Source organism: Anguilla rostrata, chromosome 7 (genome assembly GCF_018555375.3).
Source record: "Anguilla rostrata isolate EN2019 chromosome 7, ASM1855537v3, whole genome shotgun sequence".
Lineage (NCBI taxonomy): Eukaryota > Metazoa > Chordata > Actinopteri > Anguilliformes > Anguillidae > Anguilla > Anguilla rostrata.
Genome location: NC_057939.1, coordinates 45,889,079 through 45,908,009, shown reverse-complemented (window position 1 = coordinate 45,908,009; position 18,931 = coordinate 45,889,079). Strand labels below are relative to the sequence as shown.

Here is an 18,931-nt window from a genome sequence, read left to right as displayed (position 1 = left end):
TCAAAGTGAAGCAACGCTCCCAAATGCTGTACTGAAAGGTATGATGTAGTGAAACACTTACAAAAGTGAATCCATTTTGTTTTCCCAACAGCTCTTACAACAGTTATTCTCAATGAATACAAGAAAAACAATGTAAACAGAACTAACAGGAGGTGAATTATATTTCCTTTCAAAAGCCTTCTTAACACCAAATCAGTTTAAATAACATGAAGGGGAGGATGGACTGAAATAATACAGAGTATGGCACAGCACATACAAGTATATATTATACTTCCACAAACACGGAAAATAAACACTGATAAAATTAATTCTGTGTCATCTGATGGACTGTAAGAAAAGCCTTCAAAAGGAAGAGATTTATTAAACTTTTTTTCGGTGGGAAAGATGACACAGAGTGAACCGTTCCATTCCAGATGCAAGAATTATGACGTGCTGCAAAAACAAGGCAGTCTGCGAAGTGACCAGGAGGACCGGACGAGGGTTCGGGGGCACGGAGATGGCTCACGCTCATTTCAAACACGGGACTCGGCTGGACCCAGCATGAGGCCAGAGGCGTTATGACAGCCGGTCAGAGAGCTTTGCAGGATTACAGTAAATCAAGGCTCTGCTGAACACAGACTGCAAACCATCACAGACTCGGGCTAATATTTATACAGTATTCCAGATCAGTCAGGCCGTCGGAATGAAAAATTATGCAGGGTGCATGTAAAACCTCACTTACTATAGCTTTGTCACATTACATAAATTTAGCAGATAATCTTATCTTATCCTCTAATGGGAACCTATGCTTTTTTTTTTGTTCTGAATGATTTTTTGGCCATACACACCAAGCAATAGGACATTCTCAAGCCATATCTGTGGGTTAGTTATAGCCACTGAATTAGCCTAATACAACACAGCAAAACCTTCAGCGTTGAATCAATTCCAGCAGAGTACATTTAGTTCAGACGGGTTCCATTTTACCCCAAAGGGGACTCAAGTAGACGGCGTTAGGGTTCATTTAAATAACACTTAAATAAGGACGCTTAAGAGCCAGCTCAAATGGCATTGTTTAACTTGTGAGGACCCGACCTGTGTGTGTGTCTGTGTGTTCAGACTGAACGCACTCCACTGCTCTGCTGAGCTGGGACATGGCATGAGTTTGACACATTATCACTGACACAGTCATAACACGGCCCTCAGAAACTAGCGCGCTCACAAAGGGAAGTTCCCACAAGGAAAATATGAAAACACATTCTTCGTAAAGCAGGGGGACATCACACGGGCCAAAACCCCACCAGTTATTCCACGCACTGGGATAACTGTACGATAAAAACGTGGCGCAAGGAAGCCATTTCCTCTTCATGAAAGGATCCCTCTTAAACTTTGACAGATGTAGAGGGAAAGAAAATGTCCAAGCCACATCGGATAAATGTGAGATTTGGGGCTATTCCTCGTGAGCCCCGACATTCCAGAAATTCCCCTGAGACTGGGAGACTAAGGAAAAGGGAGAATTCCTGAGAGAACAAGAATTCCAAAGATAATAAGAAAATTAAAGAATTCCTGAGAGAATAAGATAATTCTTTAGAGAATTAAAAGTGGCATCCTTGGTATTTCAGTTCATCGTAATAATATTGTGGGTTTCAGCGTGTGGCACACTCCACAGTATGGCACAGAACCCTGAACACCCCAGGGCCAGGTGTGAGAGAGCTCACCAAATTTGGTAGCTGAAGATTAGAAAAACAAAATGTTTGGATTAGAGTTGTGAAAAATTAAGGAAAACTGAAGATAATACGTGGTTACAAACCGCCAAGTAGCCAAATCATCACCAGGAGAAAATGATTGGACACAAACACGTACTAGAATCTAATTTACCTCCAGCTCAGGACATAATAGGGTTAAGTGACCAGAGCATTGCTTGAATATAAGGGAAAAGAGCTATGCAGGGTGAAAGAAACTTACTATTGCAGTGGCACATCGTGAAAACAGTTGAAACAGCTTTCAGACTGTACCCCATTTGACATTTCCTTCAGATGTTTAAAATGTTGTTTTTTGCATTCTGTGATCTCTTTCCAAAATCAACTTCAGCCCTCAAATCTATGAACAGGACAAAATTGTAAAAAATTACAAAAATAACCCAAAATGGATACAGGCCTCAAATTTCATGGGGCAGTGACACTGTGCTGTTGTAAAATGCACTATTAAACCGAGTGCTTGACTGTTCCCCAATCCATCCTCGTTCCCATGCCCAGATACCTGCTCCTCCCCCTGCCCCCCAATCCCTGCCCCTCAGCAACCCCTGATACCTGCTCCTCGCCCTCACCCCTGACCTCTCCTCCTCCGCACCCTCGATTCCCCCCCTACTCCACAGCTGCACATCCTCCTGCATCACAGGGTTCAAGTAGACTCTATTTCACTGACTTTTTTGCAAGAATTCAAAAACATTGTCTTGGTTTATTGATTGATTGATTGGCTGACTGAGAAAACCATTCTCTCCGCTCTCTTTTTGTCTCAGTGTTACATGAGGAAAATCACCACTGCCCCAATCCTCTTTTCCTATGAAAGATTATACTGCAGACCTTCCTGGAAATTAGGAGCCTGTATTTTTTTTTGGTAAATATAAGACAGCGATTGGCTCAATGACAAAAAAAAAAAAACTCAAACGCAAGTGGGCCCTAGTGTAAGAAATATACCAGTCCTGACTGCCACCATGGAAACCCACCAGTGTTTTCAATTTGAATCTCACATATCAGCAACTGCCATTTTGCTGATATGTGGGGGCAGTAAAACCTGAGTGTACGTTTGCGTTTATGTATCAGAAATCCTGTCGATTACGGGGTAGCGCGTAATAAAATTACAGTCTGGTTTGAGAATCAGAACAAACATTGTTGTGCAACCAACCAACAAGATTCCAGCCACTTCAGTAGCCCTGACCACTCCATGGCAGAACATATGACTGTTGTGTCAAGGGCTTGAGTACTAAATCTGTCTCAAATGCCCGCTAACAGTTTCCCCCGGCGGTCGGTTAACTGCTCACTGGAAATTGAGTCGGCAAACATTTATATTGGGCAATCTGGACTCTCCTCATCTGAAATGAAGGTCTGATTTACAATAGTTTCTAAGAAATGAAAGGCAAGTTAAAGAAATGTTTTTCCCTTTTTTTTCTGGAACCGCCGTCAATGCACATCAGAATTTTCCGCCATCACATTATCTTATTATATTTGTCAAACTTGTTTAAACTCCACTAAGAAAAAGTTTTCTTCAGTATGTATGTGACATGAATATGGGTCTAGAGGTCAAATTAGTTCAGAAAGCAAATCAGCAGAGGAAGACCTTGAACTTTACTTGAACTTTAACAATTTAAGGACTTTATAAAAGGCAAATAAATGGCTATCTTTTAAATCAATAACTTGAGTTCCTTTGTTAAAAATTAGTGAGAAGTAATGAATGGTGGAGAACGAATAGTCACAAACACTCAGATCTCTATCTTCTGTTCAGGGGTTACCCCGTATATACCCCGTCTGACACAGCCTGTCATGGTAAACACAAGGGTACTTCAAACACAAGAAAAAAACTATACAAATGAACCATAAATATAGACCATAGATATGAACCATAGATGCACACCATAACAGCTCAAGTGCCTCCATTTAAGGAAACGCCCGAGATTTTCCCTTCATCAGCAACAGGCTCTTCGGTGTCTCTTTGATTTAGCCTCCGAACAGGCTGGATGCGATGCAGGGGGCACCTTATTTTCCTTTCCCATGATCCCCCACTCACCCCACCAGTTGTTGCATCATCGCGGCTGGTCTCCATTTGACCTCCTTACTCTTCCCCTCAGGGGAAATTAGTCTTCCTCTGGAGAAATGAGTATTCCTCAGGGGAAATGAGCTTTCATTTGGGGAAATGAGTACTCTTCTGGGGAAATTAGTTTTTCTCTGGGGAAATGAATCTTCCTCATCGAAAACGAGTCTTCTTTCAGGGAACTTAGCCTTTCTCTGGGACTGTGGCCCCTTAGGTGCCAAGAGTTTTTTTTTTTTACACACTTACCGCAATATGGATGTGAAATACCAATAAAACTGGAGGACAACACCCCACTTTTAAAAATATATATAAAGAGGATAGAACAGAGAACATCACAGGATATAACAGATGGTGAAATGTATCCATTCACTCTGGATATTTATATGTCACTGGCACTGTGCAGTTGGTATTGCTGCTAGTACTAATCAGAGTTTAGGGGTTCACTTGTGGTTGCAGGTCCTCATTGATCTAATCTTTTCCTTCACATATTTTTCATATAATTCCCTGATCTGCGTCATTGCCATCAGAAATGAGATAAAACGCTGCTATCAATTACTGTTTAAGGCTAAATAAAACAAATAAAAGGAAAAATAAAATACTTTTCTCATGTTCATGAGACAATGAGACAACTACACTAAGTTTCAATACAATGTTCAAGCCAAGAATGGTGTGTTTCCAGTTACGTATTTCTTGTGTGTGTGCGTGCGGGCTTGTGTGTGCGTGTGCGTTTGCGTGCGTGAATAATAAACCTCATCCGCCACCAATACCCCAGAAATATTTTTGACATTAACATGCTTAATTAACAACTCCTACATGTCGGTTGAAAAAGTCACATTTGGTCCCAATAAAGATGTTGATTGCACAATTCTATCTGGAGAGTGTGACAAATATGCCACTACAGCTCCTTATGGACACTTATGTGCTCATGCATGCGCACGTAAAGAGATGTGTGCTTACCTGGGACATCAACCTGTCCAGTGGAAACATCAGATTTTGTAGCAACCTAAAGCAAAGCAAGGAAACCATATAATAAACACACTACAGTTACGTTTTTTGAAACAGAAAACAAAGATGAAGCAATGGTAAATTTATTTAATTTGCATGTTGTGCAACTTCATATACATTAGCTTTTTTAAGGTTATCATACTTTTTCCAGAACGTGAAACCACTTTATTTATTCTACTTATTGCCTTCTTTCACATGCTTTTTTTCCCTTTTTTTCTTTCACAGGGATTGTTTATTGATTTCTGTGGGAAAAGTGCAGGGAGTTCAACATGATTTTCCTTTTTTGAAAGAAAACATATATACTGCAGAGCCCATGAATGTTGACGCATCAATGACAAAAATGATTTTTGAGAAGATGGTGAATTATTGGTCAATTCCCTTGGAATTGCCTTGGAATTGCTGAACTCCCCCCCCCCCCCCCCCCAATATGCCTCATGCTGCTTTACTTCTCGTAGGTTAGGACATTATAGAATGCATATGCCCCCCCCCCCCCCATTTAGAAAACACAGAGCATTACCTTTTGGCTCTTCACAAAAACAAAAATCCCCAAGAACCCCTCCATAGTTATTGCATTCATTTTTAACATGGGTTATGTCCGTGTGTTTCGTGAACTTTGCTGGGTGGAGGTGAAGAAGAGGTTGAGCCACTCCTGCTCGGAAAAGCGAGGGGGGGGAACACCCACAGTTTGGACCAGCTCTGTCCAAACCTGCCGATTACATTCTCCAACATCGCAGAATACCCTCTAAGGGCTCTGCACCAGGAATACACATCATCGAGAACTAACAAAAGACAATAGCGACATAGCTCAGGAGGTAAGACCGATTGTCTGGCAGTTGGAGGGTTGAGGGTTCAAACCCCGCCCTGGGCATGTCGAAGTGTCCTTGAGCAAGACACCTAACCCCTCACTGCTCTGGGGAATGAGAGGCATCAATTGTAAAGCGCTTTGGATAAAAGCGCTATATAAATGCAGTCCATTTACATTTACCATTTACAAAAAAACGTGCTCTTCATCAAAGTTTCGGTCAGTTTTGTCATTTTTCTCACGGTCATCATAGCCAATGAATAAATATATCAGACAAAGGAAAAAATAACAGCAATGTCGAATGACAATTTAAGAACCAAACGGTAAAAGCGCGGTACGGTATGTCACACAAGCACACTGTACGGTCGCAGTAAGGGTGGGGAGCAAAATGGACACAGTCACGACCCCAACTTTCCACACCCAGATTCAGTTAGGCTAGCTTCTGCACGTCTGTGCACTAAAGAAAATGGAGAAACCGTTGGCAGAGACACCACAGTGGCAGTCATTCTCCGGTTGGTTCCATTTCGTTAGCGCCAGGAGACAGAGCTCAGACACATGAGACGGGGGGATGGCAGAGGCCTGGTCCAATGCTTCGAGCCGGGGAACATTATTTGGGGGGTTAAGGAGTCGCACGCTTGGGGAACAAGGAATAAAACCATCTAAAAATCGCTTTACGGATGGAAATGTGAGCTCGTAGAGGATGAACAAACTCGCATGCAATTTAAAAACAAGTAACATCTGGACACAATGGGGAGAAATGGAGACTCAGCTAAGCTCTGCTGAGGAGATGCCATTTTTCGGAAAACCAAACATCACAAAACATCTTATTAAAGAATGTAAAAATCTGGTTTTAGATTTTTTGTGTGTGTGTGTGTTTGCTGTATATACAGTATATATAGAGACATACAGAAAGAGGGTGGTGAAAATTGCATCATCTCCCCGTTCTTATGAGCTCAAAAAAGCCAAATATCCCACCCCCACCGCTGTGCCTGAACTGATCTGTGAGATAATATTGGCCTAAATTCCATAGAGGTGAACCTGCACATGCACAAGAGGGGCCTAATCCTACCGACCACTTTAAACATGTTTTATTGCACATTAACCATCTCCTGAATAGGGGCTCCGGCCTTTCCATAGTTACCATGGTTACTGCAGCGGTACCACCAACACCTGTTTGCTTCAGATCAACATAAAGGACAAATATGACCCAGCAGCTGGTGCTAGCCCAGGAAGAATTCTGGGCAAAATATAATGATATAAATAAAAACTATATGTTAACGTTCACAACAAAAAGCTCCGCACAACCCAACAGTGACCTCCCCCCACTTGCAAAGGATATTAAAACCTTATTATTTCCAGTGAGAGCCTTAATTTTATGTCAAATGGAAACAAGTTCCATAGAGTGTGAAACGGAGGGAGGGGGCACTAGGCAATTTAAAAGATGGCTGCTCATCCGTGAGTATCCCGGAGACCAGGGCCCGTTCCAAGAAATGACAGATAATCTCTTAAGTCTTGCGGAGGCTCTCCTTCAGAGAGCGAACATCATTCTGAAACGTTTCTAAATCCCTAAAACACACCAGCCCACTTTCGCAGGGTTTTTATAAGAACGCCGCGGAATTTGCTGGTTAAACATTAAAAAGATTTCCGGCGAGGAGCTCACCGTGCCAGGTACAAGGCGTTTAAACGCTTTCCCAAAAGAACGGCGCCAGGAACCAGCCTAGATTCGCCCTTAACATTCGTATCAAAGTGTTCGATTTTACATTTCACTTCACGCATAAAATTTTTTTTGGTGAAGGGACCGGCCTCAGCGTGCTCTGTTAAATAAAGTTAAGCACGGGAGCCATTTTAAGGCAGAATATATATACAGTATATGTGGGTCAGAAGTGAGCTTTATAAACCTGCTGCATTATCAATGGCTGGGCGCAAATACATCCCATATGAGCTCAGGATTCAAACAGCAGTACAGCTGCATTAATTTGGGTTATAGGTGCAGCACACAGGGGTACAGCTGCAGTTATTTAGGGTTATAGGTGCAGCACACAGGGGTACAGCTGTAGTAATTTGGATTACAGATGCAGCACACAGGGGAACACCTGCAATAATTTAAGGTTACAGAAGTAGGGACTCAGCGGATCTGAGTGGCCCTCTTACGTGGATGAGAAGCCATAAAACACCTGTTGTCTAAACAGACGGGACTGAGCAGACTTCCTGTTAATGGCGTCGCCTTTTTTCATTCTGTGCTCTCCACCCTAGAAGAGCGTTTTGAGGGAGCCGTTCGTCTTCGCTGTGAACGGCTGTCTGAGAGAGGAACTCACACGTACATTACTGAAGAAAAAAAAATCCCTCTCTAGGCTCGTTTATGCAGCCTGTCCAAAACCTTTTATAACTCTCCACTTATCATGGTTCCTCTGCTTTAGCAGTCAGCGGCAGGAACATTAATCTTCACAGATAGACACGGATGGAACCTCCAGCTAGGGTGTGAGTGCTTAGCCAGGATCACTCTGTCTCCCGACATCTTCACCACAGCAGGAAGTGACACAGCAAATGAGTCTACACTTCCCCTGCCTCCTGACCTCCACGTTCATGTCAAGCAATTGCTTTTATTACTAATTCTTTAATAAAATAAACATATACGCTGCAAAAAAATTAGATGATACGGCATCACCCTGCTACTTAAAATGGTTTGATTTAAAAAACAAGAGCAAATAATTATCAGTGTTAAACACTGTCATGGCAAGTGCAAATACAAACACAAACTGAGACTGAGATTTAACCAATCACAGGCCCTGTCTCAGGTGGAATAGGCCTACCTGCGCTGCTGTATCATAGCAACAGGGATAAGATAAATATCAGGGGAACGCAGCATGGCTCCAGAGAATCTGGCCTGAGGGATTGGGACCTCCTCAAAAATACGCCATGAACGAGTCCTCACTTCCCCCTCATTTTTCCTCTCCACACTCGTTTGTGTGTGTGTGTGTGTGTGTGTGTGCGTGCATGTGCATGCATTTATACAGCTAAGGGCATACATCCGTACCAGCCTGGTAAAACAGTTGTTTCTTCCCAGTTTCTTATCACTGCTAATACCAGAAAAAACTGCTTTACGCAGTTTTGACCATTTCTTTGTAAATTAATGACTAATTTAATTCAAAACTGAAAACCTCAGCGTGCCAGAGATGACACATCAAAAGGGAGGAAAATATGCCGTGGGGCGATGACAACCAATGGGCAAGAGGAAAAGGAAAAAAAAGAAAAAATCTAATTAATGTCAGAGAGGGCGGCCATTGATCTCTCCTGATTAAAGGCGGAACGCTACAGCCTGGTGCCTGGAGCAAGGCTATCCATGGGGGGGGGGGGCAGCCAGGAAGTCTGGCTGACGGAGCAGGAGGGGGGGTCCTGTCACCACTACGCAACACCTCCCCCCACCCCCAAATGATGTCATTACCCATCTTTCACTCTTCACCACCTCTTGTATTTACAGCATATTTACAGCATATTAAACAATTTCTTTTTTTGTATAGCTCCATTAATTTAAAGCTCATTAGGTTCATTCAGCATTTCTGCTGGAATCAAAAAAGTTACAGAAAAAAAAGTTTTTGTTGGGAAAGGCCTGGAGAATTATTCTCCTACTTCTTAGCAAATATAAACATGGCCTCTCCAGAGACTTATTATAAATGTGCGTATTATATTATAAATGCATGTCATCTGGATGTGAGTAATGTAAGAAAGTACAAATACGCGCAACATTTCCCCAGTCCTCTGAGACACAGTCGGTAACACTGAGGTATACACACATCATGGAAATACCGCAGATTACAGGCCGCTTGTTCGGTAATTGTTACCGCCAAAAAACCAACGTGTAATCTTGTCATTTCCTCCCTGAGACGTAACGCTGCGCAACTTCGCTCGTTTCACGCCGCCGCCTGACGAAGGCAGAACGAGAATGTTCCCGCTGCCGTCCGAAAGGCGAGCCTGACGTCCGACGAGCTGACGTACCGGCCAACCCGGGACACCGAAATTACCGGGCCCGTCTCCCGCGCCACCGCCGCTCATTCGCGCGGTTAGCCGACAATCACACCGGAGGAAAGTAACCTCCGCCACGGAAAATGGCGCCTGTTGGTACAGAACACGCACAAAGACGGGGCAATCGGGTTGGGGAAATTTACAATCAACCCACTGAGTTTACTCATGGCGCAAACGTCATATAGGCCAAGTCTACAACCGGATAGAGGGGGGGGGAAACTGATTATTGAACCCAGACACTTCAGAGTTCAACCCGTGAAATGTGATCGCATCTAAAGCAGAACTGGATCACTGCAGAGAAGACAACGAAGCCTGGAATGTAAATGACGTGCACACGTGCTGCACTACCAAAACCACTTCATTCTCAAAGTGCAGGGATGTATGCAAATACGGGAGGCTGCTAAATTCAGCCAGGGAACATGGAGTGCCCAAGAGCAGGGCGTGTGCATTAAGACAGCCTTTTTTTAGAAGCATCTAAAATCCAAACCACATAACTTCATCTTTTTAATAAAAGTAACCAAGCAAACAAAGATGGCCCAGAGAGGGAAACACCTGATTAATTACCTATCAGGGCAGCACTGCACTTCAAAGCCACTGAAGAGTAAATCAGCTCATTCCCACTCCACTTGTCTGGCACCATTTTGGTTCACTTCCAAAAACACAACATAAATCACCTGTTTAAATGTGCTGCACAGTTAATCTCTGACCGCTCAGCAAATTATAAATGTTGGAGCGTCATGTCGTAAGGGTTTTAAACTGTACACAGTTTACACATTCTACCAATGCAAAGGGAAAGATATATAATTTTGACTGCATTCTTGTAATTCCTAACTGTTGTAAGGTAAACCTACATAAGATATTGCAGCCATACATAGACACATATTACTGGCTGACCAAAGAACCAGTCATAACAAAGCAAGCAAACAGGTGAGGTCATGAGTCACGACCTTGGCTCGGTGACATTAAGATGAAACAATTTGACGGACGCATCATTCCCACATGAGCCAGACACAACAGTGACACCTGGTGGGGATCGGTATAACTGCAAACAAGGATATGAACCCTTAATCATTTCAATAAAAAAACAAAAAATATGTGTTTTTCATCTGTTCTGCTCTTCAGTCATGGCTGGATGTGTGAATTTATGCAACTAACCCATAATTAGTTAAAATCGTAACATTTTGCAGCACACTTATCTGTGTGCCGTATGCATCTTAGTGTTGGGACCCAATGGCTTCCACAGCCATATATTGGAAGAGTCCCACACAGTAGTGTGGACCACTCTCTCCGAAATGCCTTTTCTGAACAACGGCACTTATTAAGCCATCATAACACTTTTATGTACTTCTTTTCCTCAGTCACTCCGCACAAAGAGTCTGTGAAACAGATGGAATGTAGTGTAATGACGGCTGCGTATGTCTTACCCACGTCTAACTGAGCAGATGCAGAAATAATTCTCCAGCAGCAGCTGGCTCATTCACACACATAAGCCTACAAACATATAAACACACACACACACAAGCCCATAAATACATCCACACACCATTTCCCACCCACATATCCGCACATACGCACACTGGATATGATTGCCTGCTAAATGCCAGTGGTGAAATGTAATGTGTGCACCAATTCAAGATCAATCATAGTTCATAACACAGAGAACGTTTCATATAATGAGGCAAACAGTTCTCATCTGTCATTCATCAATACATCAATATATATATACCTAGAACATAAGACACGTTGTTTTAAAACATTGGTTAAACTGTTTGAAGAAAACACGAAACTTGAGAAATCTCCCCAGAAGCGAGATTGCAACCCCCCTCTCATAAACTTGAAATAGAGGACTGACAAGGGCTGAAGAACCAAAGCTTCGTGGAACAAATAAACAGCCCTGCTCACAGCGAACAGACAGGAGTCAGACAGGAGGGGGGAAAGGCGCTTCGCAGACGAGTCCCTCTGGAAGGAGAGCGAGGCGCGGGCGCTGAGGCGGATCGGACCGAAACGCGAGTAACGGCCCCAAACGAGCGCACAGCGGCCCCCGAGCGAGAGATCCCGCGGCCCGGGGGAGATCCCCTTAATCTGAGCGCGCGGCGAAAACAAAACACGAGACGACCGCGGGCGAGCAACCCGAGCGCGGCGTCCAAGCGCGGCGGACACCTCAGAGCGCCGCTGAAACCGCGGGACGGGCGTGCGGTCCAAGGCCTGCGGACGGTGCCGGGGCGACCGCGACCATGTGCTGAAACGCTGCTCGTCGTAGCCCTCCGTATCTAACCAGGTCACCACATCAAACCAGCCATGCCAAACCAAACCGCCACATCACAGCAGGCCATAACCAAACCACACCATGCAGAACTCAGCCACACCAAACCGGGCCATAACCAAACCACACCATGCAGAACTCAACCACACCAAACCATGCCATACCAAACTAGGCCATACCAAACCACATCACTACATCAAACCAGGCCAGGCAAACCAGGCAAACCACCTCATGCAGAACTGAACCACATTAAACCGGGCCTCACCAAACCACACCATTACATCGAACCAGGCCATACCAAACCAAACCATCACACAACAGCAGGCGATATAAAACCACACCACGCAGAACTCAACCACACCAAATCAGTCTATAACTAAACCACACCATGCAGAACTGAACCACATAATACCAGGCCATACCAAACCAAACCATGCTGATGTGAACCATATCAAACCAGGCCATCCATGCAGAACCACACCACTCCAAGACAGGCCATACCAAACCACATCACACAGAACTAAACCTGCCATCCCAATTTGTTCATAAGCTCTTTAAAAAGGTCAACAGTAGACCAGACCTCCCCAACCCTGGTCCTGGAGAAAAATTTAAGGTGAAAATCAGCAACCTGTTCTGAACCCGGGAGCCAGGAAACTGGAGTTAACTGTATGACCAGTAGATTTAATTTTAATTGGATCTAATATACAGTGAACATTTCTATTCAAACATAAGTTAGATACAGGATGTCTTCCCCTGAAATACGTTTCCAGTTTGCTTGGGAGTTAATATACAGTAAGGGCGCCGGAGCGTGCTCAGTGGAGCAATATGAAAAACAAAGGAAAGTGCCATTTTTCATTCAGTAGGAAAGTACACTTCTTTATGACAACTTTGGCATATTGCTCCCGCAGAAACGTCCAAAAAAGAGTGGAAATTTATATTAACAATAAAACAATGACTCAATGTGGTCACTTCATAAACAAGAGAGCCATACAAACTCTACCGTACACATTATGATTATGTTGACAGGCATTTTGTCAGTCACCACAATCAAAGCCCTTAGCCATGTTTTTATTTTGTTTGATTATGGAAAACCTGTAGTCCTGGAAATGACACACCCTGCGACACTTGGCCACATTCCAGAGACGGAAGGCACCCAGCATCCCGTCACCACATCTCCATAATCCGCTAACACGAGCCGTCATGTGTCTGGTGTTTGTTTATGCACATGCCTTGCACTTCCAGAGATGACTGATTGTGGGCGGATATATTTAACTTCATTGCCGTTTTGGAATCAGGGTACATGAGGTCACCGTTTCACCACTCCACAGATGAAGGTAGAACACAGAAATATCACCCTAATTTTAACGTTACATTACGAACTTTCATGAACTTTATCATCATCATATTATGCTTCTTCTTCTTATTGTTATTTATCTTCATTATGACAATCATAATGGCCGAAAAAGGCCTGCTGTTTATTGTAGCGCTCTCACACACCAGCTCTCAGTATGGATGCTGGTTTGGAGCCGTAGCCAGCTTTGCCCTTTCACTGGGCTCGGTGCCCCTGGTGACTGCCACAGGCACGTAATGAATAACATTTCACATACCTTTTCACATTAAAATGAAATACTTATCATGCAGCCCATGCCAGTGAAGGTCTGAGAGCTCCAGAGAGAGACTGAGAGTTCCAGAGTGGGGTTGCGAGTTCCAGAGCGCGGCTGCGAGTTCCAGTGAGGGACTGAGAGTTCCCGAGAGGGGCTGAGAGTTCCCGAGAGAGGCTGAGAGTTCCAGAGAGGGGCTGAGAGTTCCAGAGAGGGGCTGAGAGTTTCAGAGAGGGGCTGAGAGTTCCCGAGAGGGGCTGAGAGTTCCAGACAAGGACAGAGAGTTCCAGAGAGGGGCTGAGAGCTCCAGAGAGAGGCTGAGAGTTCCAGAGACAGTGAAGTCTTCAGTGAAAGATGTAGGAGGCATAGAAAGACAGAGAGAGAAAATGTCCATCAAAAAACAAGACATACAGAAGTCATTGTTTAAAGTGCTGCTTTGCCGTGGATAACATATACATTGGACAACCCTAACTTTCACTCAAGGTTTCCGGGAAAGACTGATTTTATCTTGGTTTTTATTTGGCCCAAAGTATTTTCTCTTCTAAAAAAATTATTTTGTTTAAAAATAAACCCTGGAAAAGTGACAGACCAGAAAATGTACAAGCATATTGCCTCAAACATGAGATGTTAAATGTCAGATGTCTTTCAAAGGTTTCGCAGAGCTATGGTCTGGTATTGAATCCAAGACCTTCTCAGTGTCAACTGTGGCCAGGAGCCCCACGGGAAACACAGCCTCCACCAGGGAGGGAGGGAAGGATTGGGTTTGGCAGTGATGACCTTGTATCATCTCTCAACACCGGCCCCTGCAGGTCAACCAGGCACTCAGAGCCTGCTTTCTAAAACCGCACATGAACTTCCTCCGACTCATCACGTGTATTCAGAGAAGAGCATGTGCTTAAGTTCAGGGGCGCAGGCAGGAGGAGGAGAATAAAGGACACACATTAGCGTTCGAGAAGCAGAGAGGCATGGAGGCAAATGATTAATTGCCCCTCGTCCCCCTTTCTGCACAGTTACCTGTGGCAGATGATACCCCCAGGCGATCGGGGGGCGGGGCTGGTGAGAGATGCAGCTGTACCTGCAGTTTCAGACGAGCGCACCTCAATGGCTGTGAAAGCAGAGCGTGCGCTCGCGGTACGGGTCGGCGTCGGCACTCTCTCGAGCGAGGACCCGCAGTGGAGCCCAGAGGACAAAGTTCAGGGGAAACCCTCTCCTGCTTCACAGTCACTTCACCCTGGAATTTACCCACAATCCCCTTTCACTCGTATCTCCATGAAGGATCTCGAAGGATTCCACGGGAAAATTCATCCTTTTTCAACAAAGTTCGGAGGCAAGAGCTTACAGAACTTGTCCACTGAGAGCAACGCATGAAATATCTGATGTGGACCCACTGTCATTTGACATCGCATTCTGGGGGGCCAACGCACATTTTCGATAATAAAAAACAGACTTTCATCGAGGTTACCGCAGATGGGAAGTTATTGTAACGGCGGTAAACCTGTTTGCGCTGAATTTATTTACCAACAGCAGTCTGGGGCAGCTTGGGGTTATCCAAGAGGATCATGGGCTTCCTGTGGTGGGAAGTCATTCTGTTATTTAAGGTCAAAATAACCGCAACACAATAAGGGCACCCTGGCGAGCTGAACGGCTGCCATGTCCAGTTCGTCTCTCCTCTCTCCCGTCATTTTCCATTTCAAATCTTTTGAATCCAACTTTATGCACAATTTTTTCCCTCACTCCTAATTTGGAACACCAGTCGCTTTGGCAAGCCTGACCCAGTGCTACCGTCTGCTGTCTTCCCCGCCAAGTGCACTGCCAGCAGCTGCTACTTTTCACTGCCAATGACTCACTCCATGGTCCGAGTTTTGTCCCTGACCGTACAGGCGCCGACCATGCCCAACAGCCTTGCGGAGGGCTGCAGGACTATCCCAGGTGCCCATGAGGGGATCAGAAATGAATAATGAAGCGCTGTTATGAAGCAGATTGGATTTGTCAGATTTGTCAGCGTGCAGCAGAAATCTTATCATTCTATTCCTCCTGTTTACATTCGATCTTAAACACAGTCAATCCAAACCGATAATAGCTCCAAGCTGCTGAAGGACTGTGTCCACAGTAGCCGATCCATCGGATTCTTGGGGGAAAAAACAAACCTTGCCACTGAAAGCATTTCCAGAGCTGAGATTTCTCACAGTTCGGCAATCATACTGGTATCCTACCATGGGGATAAGTCTGTTTGGGCAGACTGAATGGGAGATGGAGAGACAGACAGGCACTTTCCTTGAACAGATATTTTATCTGGCTTTGTGGGCCGCCTTGATTGTTTGTTATGCTCAAAGGGTCCATCCCCACATTTCAAAGGGGGCCTCTTTTTAAATGTAACTTTTCCAAATATAAGCATCATTCCCCCCTGAGTGCTAGACAGTAGCAGGTCAGCATGCTCTTTAGATAGTTTCAACATTCTAAAGCCCTTTCACAGAGGAACTTCAACTCAGAACTCAGTTTTCACAAGGACCTCGTTAGTTCTAGGCATGTTCTTACTTCCTGCCCTTGTAGTCCGTGCGAGGCAGTACTTCAATGGGCAAATCTTGTGAAGACTGCATTGACATCCTGATGTAAAGCATTCTGAGGAGCCAAGCAGACATTGTAAATTACAAATTGACATCTAAGAATCACCGTTTTCTGACTTCCACTGCCTAATTCACAGTTCTCAGGATGGAAGCAACACATGCCTCCAGGAACTGTAGTCCCATAGGTAGTTCCTGCTGATTAGTCTACAACCAGGTGGAAAAGGGTCATAAGACTGCAGATAGCAGGACACCAGTGCGGCCAGTGAAGTATATTACCCAAAGCTGCACATGCCAATCATTTAATGACTTGTTTATTTAATTAGCCCAAATCATTTATTTGAACTAACATTGTTGAATATGAGCTAAAGCTGCAGTAAAAAAATATTACTGCAGTCTGACATAGGTGAGAACCAGCACTGGGGATCACAGCCAATTTAGGAGAAAAACAGATCTGAGTGGTATACTAGGAGATTTGCCCTTACCTGGGTTGTGTAAATACAATGTACACTACCAGGGAAATAATATCGGGCACTGCTCACAACAGAGCACAGTGATTCCAGTGTTTTCAGTTTACTGGGAATAAAACGTCAAGAGTTCACCCAAAAAGGTTGTTTTGCACCACATTGAAACAGTTGGGCCTTCCAATATGATTTTCTTTCTTTGGCAGACACCTTTGGTCTGGGGTGGCATACAGTATGTGGCATGGCAAAAAAAGGCATTTCATTTATTTATGGTTGTTTAACTTGCGTTAATGATTTCGCAGAAACGGCTGGCTCACATGTCAGCCAGTACATTAAAAACAGGCTTATTTCCTGATTACCAATAATTATACTGCAAGAGCTGGATTAGGAACCACATTGCAAGACTGGATTTTGTAATACTGCAAGTACCCATTTACTACCCCAGACATATATACATACCATAGGCTAGCATGAATTACGGTATTTTTTACATTCGTGAATTCAATTTAAATTCATTTCCTGAATTTAAAAGGAACTGTGATCTCTCAACTCCGCCAGCAGTCAGGGACAGGTTAACCGGTGCACATTTCAGGCTGAGAGGAAGCCAGGAGACAGGAAGGAAGGAGGCCAAAGACAGAAACAGGAAACTGTACACCAGCCCTGTTATCCAGGTTAACCATACCTCCATTACCACAAAAAAATCAGCTGAGCCGGCAAATATCACCCACACTGACCAGCAAAACGGGAGGGGGAGCCTAATCTGATCTGGTTCTGCTTTATGAGGCCCTCCAGCCCACCCATCTGACCCTACAGTTGATCTGAAAAACAGAGTGCTGTCCATAAAGACCGAAGGAAAAATGTTCAGTTTTCTACTATAGGGGAGTTTATATGAGTTGAACTGGGGCCACTTGTAATATATGAAAGTGAAATCTACACTTTCAATTTTTACTGCGAATGGCAGACAGTATAATTGGTTGAGCAGTCTTTCACACAATGCCTGGAAAACAAGTCAATGAATGTCTGCTGCCTTTTGTCAGGGGTCCCCTCTCCTGGTCTTGGAGAGTCGCAGGGTCTGCTCGGGTCTCCAACCCTGGCCCTGGAGAGCCATGGTGTCTGATGGGGCCCCTGAACCAATTTAAAAAAAACCTACTGGATTTTGATAACACCTTAAAATCAACAACCAACTGAGACCCAAGAAACAACTTGAGGTGAGATAATACATTATTATTTTCTTTAACTGATCAATTAAGAGGTGAGTGGACCCCAACAAACCCTGTGGCTCTCCGAGATCAGGGTTGGGGACCCTAGCAGCCTCAGTGAGAAGACTCTATAAGACTTCCGCATTGGGGACTGAACAATAATGTACTTTAAATGCACTGTGCCTATATGCCAGAGTCCTCCATATAAAAAATTCTCACTTGAAACACAATTACGTTCAAAAGGATTAGCCCAAAGAACTGCCCAATAAATCTGTCTTTAACACCAAAGCAAATTTATTTGTTTTTAAGGTCGGTTGTCGCTAAGCAGCTGTGGAGCACATGTGACTTGTCTCAGTTGTTCCAAACTTCTCTGAAGTGACTGTGTTTTACTAATTGATGGCATGCTCAAAAACAACCACAATGACTCCATGACCATAGATGAGAACTTTGCAGGGCAGAAGTTCTGTGTAATAAATGTGAAATTTGACTTCAAAAATCTTTTAATTTATTACACTTGACTATTGTCTTGAAACGCCAATGCGCCATGATAAATGGAGGGTGGGGCGTTGAGCAGCATTTAGAGGAAAGCCCCCAACGCTGGCACTACATCATCTCTGGTTGTAAATATTAATCATGCTTAATGCCTTTTAGCAATATTTCCCCTTTGCTAAAGAATTCTTTAAAACATAATTACAGCATCTGATACACCATCATTCTTCTTTGAATTCTCCAATCAAACTGTTTTATATTCTGTCAACAGACCTTTACATGTACGTGCTGATAACTGACTTCATCAGTTGTCAGTTCCAGGGAAAAGAAAAATCTTGAAACGACGATCATTTTCTGTCCCCTCTTTGTAATTTCCAACTGTCCATGAATCTCAATCAGGGATTTATTAATGATTAATAAATCTGCTCAGTATCTGCTCCCTTATATAATAATGACCATGCACATGATCAGTATTAGTGCTGCTTAGCTCATCGCTAAGGCCTGCGTCTATGAGTACAACACAGCCACTTTTTTCAAATTTATGAAATGCAATATGCTGTATAAAAACCTGTAATTGTTTTCAGATGCTGGGTTTTCATTTGTTTGTAGAGTGAGAATCCTCTGGCCCATGCCTCTAGCAGACAAACAAATTCACAAACGCAGGAAAATTAGCATTTTTCGTCCAAACTTAAAAGCGCACAATTGCTTTCCTGTACTGCTTTCCATATGGCACGTAAGGATGGA

The 18,931-nt window shown here is 43.9% G+C and overlaps 1 long non-coding RNA gene across 1 annotated transcript in view; it reads right to left on the bottom strand.

The window, feature by feature from the left end:
* The window catches only part of LOC135259846 (uncharacterized), a 50,274-nt gene that overhangs the window by 23,939 nt on the left and 7,404 nt on the right, over positions 1-18,931 (bottom strand). Inside the window, exon 2 of the long non-coding RNA XR_010331399.1 lies at positions 4,741-4,786. This is a non-coding gene — a long non-coding RNA (uncharacterized LOC135259846). The remainder of the gene's footprint in view (positions 1-4,740; positions 4,787-18,931) is intronic.